Below are 6,069 nucleotides of genomic sequence, written 5' to 3'. Positions count from 1 at the left end.
ATTTATTAATTAAATACTAGCAGTTCCTTACCAACTAGTCATTATTCCATTGTTTGAATTAAAAAAATGTTTGAATGTTCGTTGAATTCAATCTAGTATAGTTGTTGCTGGTACCTCCAATAATTGTAACTGTTTAGATAGCATTTATTTCTAAGTTTCTCACTATATATCTATTCCAGCTTTACTAGTACTTTAGATACTAGTATTTATCAGAATTGTTGCTATTGGAATAAGTAGCCTACTTGTAATTAGTAGGCCATCTTTGTAGTTAAATGATACTATAGAAGAAGTTTAGTAACAAAAATAGATGCTAGGCTAAAAATAGCACTTGGTGGCATAGTAAATAAAGAGTTAGTTCACCCAAAACTCATTTACTCACCCTCATTTCATTCCAAACCTCTATGACTTTCTTTCTTCTGTGGAATAAAAGAAGATATTTTGAAGAAACCATGTTAGTTGCCACTGACTAACCATTGTATGGACAGAAACACTGACGCATTTATCAAAATACAGTATCTCGCAGAAGTGAGTACACCCCTCACATTTTTGTGAATATTTTATTATATCTTTTCATGTGACAACACTAAAGAAATGACACTTTGCTACAATGTAAAGTAGTGAGTGTACAGCTTGTATAACAGTGTAAATTTGCTGTCCCCTCAAAATAACTCAACACACAGTCATTAATGTCTAAACCGCTGGCCACAAAAGTGAGTACACCCCTAAGTGAAAATGTCCAAATTGGGCCCAAAGTGTCAATATTTTGTGTGGCCACCATTATTTACCAGCACTGCCTTAACCCTCTTGGGCATGGAGTTCACCAGAGCTTCAGAGCTTCAGCTTTAGGTACCCTCAGCTTCTTTAGCAAGGCAGTCTTGGAGGTGTGTTTGGGGTCGTTATCATGTTGGAATACTGCCCTGCGGCCCAGTCTCCGAAGGGAGGGGATCATGCTCTTCTTCAGTATGTCACAGTACATGTTGTCATTCATGGTTCCCTCAATGAACTGTAGCTCCCCAGTGCCGGCAGCACTCATTCAGCCCCAGACCATGACACTCCCACCACCATGCTTGACTGTAGGCAAGACACACTTGTCTTTGTACTCCTCACCTGGTTGCCGCCACACACACTTGACACCATCTGAACCAAATAAGTTTATCTTGCTCTCATCAGACCACAGGACATGGTTCCAGTAATCCATGTCCTTAGTCTGCTTGTCTTCAGCAAACTGTTTGCGGGCTTTCTTGTGCTTCATCTTTAGAAGAGGCTTCCTTCTGTGACGACAGCCATGCAGACCAATTTGATGCAGTGTGCTGCGTATGGTCTGAGCACTGACAGGCTGACCCCCCACCCCTTCAACCTCTGCAGCAATGCTGGCAGCACTCATACGTCTATTTCCCAAACACAACCTCTGGATACGACGCTGAGCATGTGCACTCAACTTCTTTGGTCGACCATGGCGAGGCCTGTTCTGAGTGGAACCTGTCCTGTTAAACCGCTGTATGGTCTTGGCCACCGTGCTGCAGCTCAGTTTCAGGGTCTTGGCAATCTTCTTATAGCCTACGCCATCTTTATGTAGAGCAACAACTCTTTTTTTCAGATCCTCAGAGAGTTCTTTGCCATGAGGTGCCATGTTGAACTTCTAGTGACCAGTATGTGAGAGTGAGAGCGATAACACCAAATTTAACACACCTGCTCCCCATTCACACCTGAGACCTTGTAACACTAACGAGTCACATGACACCGGGGAGAGAAAATGGCTAATTGGGCCCAATTTGGACATTTTCACTTAGGGGTGTACTCACTTTTGTGGCCAGCGGTTTAGACATTAATGGCTGTGTGTTGAGTTATTTTGAGGGGACAGCAAATTTACACTGCTATACAAGCTGTACACTCACTACTTTACATTGTAGCAAAGTGTCATTTCTTCAGTGTTGTCACATGAAAAGATATAATAAAATATTTACAAAAATGTGAGGGGTGTACTCACTTCTGTGAGATACTGTATGTTATTTCAAGTCATTCAGCTTTGGAACGACATGAGGCTGAAAAAATGATGGGTGAACTATCCCTTTAAAATACTCCTCTCAATGCAGTTCCCTTGTGTATTGCTATTCCACTGGTATTATTATTGCGTACACAACTGCAAATACAGGCTTCAGTGGGATGTGTTCTGCTTCTTTGCGTAAGCCCTAGGTATGTGTTAGATACTGTAGGTGGATCTGCACCTCCAGGCAAATTTGGCACTTGGCACCGGATCAGAGTGAGCCAGCCTTAATCATAAAGCCCTGCGATTCTCATCCAATCTAGGACTTTCAAAGCTTTGAAAATGCAGTCTGTGCAGTTTAAGAGTAGACTGTACCCTGTGGCAGTTAAAAAGACGTTATTATTTAGTGAGGCAGCTAATATAGCGGACTGTTAATCTAACATAATACCTTTTTAAGCACAGAATATTGAAAGAGAGTCCAATGGGAGTTTACATTGACTGTCCAATAAACAGGAAGCAGGTTTGAGTCTTTCAGATTTGAAATCTGAAATTTAAAACAAAATTATTTCAGGCCTTTAAAATTATGAAATACATAAAAACATGTATATCCATCCACCAGTTTTGTGCTAGTAAATGTTTACGATGTTTAGCTTTATCTGTTTGCTTTGAGACACTCTACTGTTTTATTCAAGGACTGTGCGGACGATTTGTCTCTTCTTTCTGCTTCACTTCACAGCTTCCCTTAGGAGCCCCAGGATTCTCATTGTGCGTTTGGATTCTCAAAGGTCCCAAATGACTTGTGCTAACATTTGACTTGGCACAGCATAGTTGCTGTATTTTTATAGTGGGATGTATTAATAGTAAATGGGGATGGAAAATACTTTACTGCATTGGTGTTTACCTCCTCTGGAACATGAAATTTTGCTGATGGCAGTATATTTTCTATATCATTTTCTCATGCTTTGAAGTCTTGCAGTTCTCTCTCCTCTCCCAGATAGCAGCAGTCCATCTAACAGAAACTCCAATACTGCTGAGAAAGGAATGAGGTGGTGCAGCTGTTGGGAGGCGGAGGGCAAAGAGAGAGAGAGAGAGAGAAGAGAATGAAGCAGTGGATCACAGTCACAGGAGATTTGATTCATGCAGGTTCCCTGGCAGCCATTTTTTTTTGTTCTGTGCTGCTGGTTTGATTCTCAAAACATATAGTGAAGTTCCTGATTCAACTTGCCATGTTTCTCCTCCCTCCTTGCAGGTTGCCTGCGTGAGATACACAGTCAGTAGATCATTCAGATCTTTGGAATTGGAAAGAAACTGACAACTCAGTTTACATTTGGCATTAGTGTAGGGTTTGCACCCAAAGCCCATATGCATACAGTATATGAGACGGTAATTGCTTGTTGCTTATGTATGTTTCCCTCTTCACATTCTTCATTAGATTGTCATGCAATAGTAGTACTATTAAAGTGTTAGTTCAATCAAACATAAAATTTCTGTCATTAATTACTCACCCTCATGTTGTTCCACACCCGTAAGACCTTCGTTCATCTTCAGAACACAAATTAAGATATTTTTGATGAAATCCGAGAGGTATAGGCTGTGACTCGCACATAGACAGCAATATAATCAACACTTTCAGAAAGGTACATCGTTAAAACAGTCGACGTAACTGCAGTGTTTCAACCTTAAAGTCCCCCCTGTTAAATTCGCATTTAGGAGACATAAGCATTCAAATCTTACAGTCTCTCACTTCCGGTTTTTCTCTCACGATCACGGATTTTCATGACATCACATCACACTTCAGTTTCTCGTCAAATCTTCGGTCCAATCAAATGCTTTCTAGAATCTGAAGTCCCGCCTCCTCCTACACTCTTACAGACGCTGAATCCTCGGCTGAAATCGGTAATTTGCTCACACATTTACTAGTTTCTACATGGTGAATGGCACATAGTGCACTATATAGAGAATAGGGAACGATTCAGACAGTGTAAACATGCTTTCCTTTGACGCGAATAAAGTCCGTTTTCGCGTTAGTGTCACATGAACCGCCGCAACGCGAGCAGTCTGATCCGGTCCAGAGACACGAGAGCACAGAGCGGATAATATGCGCGAGTCGGCACAGACCACAAAAGGTATCGGAGCCATTTGAATTCTGCACAGAATGCTGTATATAAACGATATAAAGGACATTATGAGGAGAAACGGTTAGAGATTAGAAGGAAACAGAGGTTTTACTGAGTCTAACGGCTCTGGCGAGCTGTAACATAAACGAAACGCTATTGGCTATTTAAAAAAAAGGGGCGGGGCTGTTCGATATATCATCCTGTCTTCCTGTTTCAGTTGAAATTAAGTCAACACATTGAATAATGCTGCGCGTTCCAACACTCTTCAGTGGGCCTTTATTGTATGGAGTAACGAGAATATTTTTTTGTAAAAACAAAACAAAAATAACGACTTTATTCAAGAATATCTTCTTTTCTGTGTCATTCTCATACGCCTGTTTACATCCAGCACTTCCAGGTTCTATGCCAGAACGCCGACTCATTATTGGCCGGCTCCACACGTATGCGTCATGGTGCTCACGTGAACAGCCTCTGCCAGTAATGAGTCTGACGTAGAACCTGGAAGCACTGAACGTAAACAGCGTATGAGAATTACACAGAAGAGAAGATATTGTTGAATAAAGTCGTTATTTTTGTTTCGTTTTTGCGCACAAAAAAGTATTCTCGTCCCTTTATGAACCTTGAAAGTGGTGGTTAAATTGCTGTCTATGGACGATACCTCTCGAATTTTCATTTTTGGGTGAACTAACCGTTTAATTATCAAAATGATAATTTTTTATTACCTTTTCCCTTGAAACAGTAAAGTAAGGAATATCTCTTAATGTTTCTGTAATTACTTCTGATGTAATTGCATGAAATACTGTATAGACTAACAATTCTATATAAAACAATAGTGGATTTAACATTGAAATTTAACATCTAATGTTAAAGATTATGTTTTTAATGTAACCTTCTACCTTTACATACTTTGGTCAGTTGAAGAATAATTTATGCAGTTTTATATTATCTATTTAAAAGAACTAAAAGAGCAGTTTCATGTCTATCCTTGTATTGTTCATCTGGTTGAAGTTGATATAGGATTTAAAGGTGCAGTGTGTAAATTTTAGCAGCATCTAGCGGTGAGGTTGGGAATTGCAATATGGAGATGCTACGGTGGCCAACACAGGACAAAGATATCGTCGTCTGAGACAGCAGAGAGTAACCAGACAAGCAAACGCGTTCTGTAGAGCAGTTTGTCCATTTAGGGCTACTGTAGAAACATGTTGGCGCAAAATGGCGTCTTAACATGTAAGGGGACCCGCGGTGTATGAGATAGAAATGGCTCATTCTAAGGTAATAAAAACACTATGTATCATTATGTAAGGTCTTTATGCACCACTGAAAACATAGTTATGTATATTATATTGCATTTCTGTCAATAGATCCTCCTAAAATTTACACAGTGCACCTTTAATTATTAAAAAGTAATGCAATACTTTTTAGAGAGAGTAATTAGTACAGTAATCGAATTACATTGTTGAATATAATTAGTACCAAGTAATTCATACTATTTTAGAGTAACTTGCCCAAATATCAAATATATATATACTGTATATATATATATATATATATATATATATATATGTTATTGTTAATATTAGTTATATGAAATGTATTTCTTTAATTGAAAGCATTGGACTTCTGGAACCTATATTGAATGATTATAGAAATCATTTTAGATTCTTTAGCCAACATTTGCTTTAATAGCGTCAATTTCACGCTCTTCTGCAGCACTTACACTTAGAAAGGACTCTTTAGACTTTTATTTTAGACTTAAGGACTCTTTCAGATAGCTTTACACTGACTGTTCAGTCGTCTTTGTCCCATAAAACCCTTGACTGCATGCAGCACAGTTCAGGCTTTACTGAATGTGCCTTTATGCATTACTGCTTTGTAAATTTGAGTATCCACACCTGGGTCAGCTGAAAGTGTAGTGCTCCTCATGATGTTGCCATGGAAACCAGGTTTAGCACATAGGGCTACATTCAG

This window comes from Ctenopharyngodon idella, chromosome 2 (genome assembly GCF_019924925.1).
Source record: "Ctenopharyngodon idella isolate HZGC_01 chromosome 2, HZGC01, whole genome shotgun sequence".
Taxonomy (NCBI): domain Eukaryota; kingdom Metazoa; phylum Chordata; class Actinopteri; order Cypriniformes; family Xenocyprididae; genus Ctenopharyngodon; species Ctenopharyngodon idella.
This window is presented reverse-complemented; position numbering follows the sequence as displayed.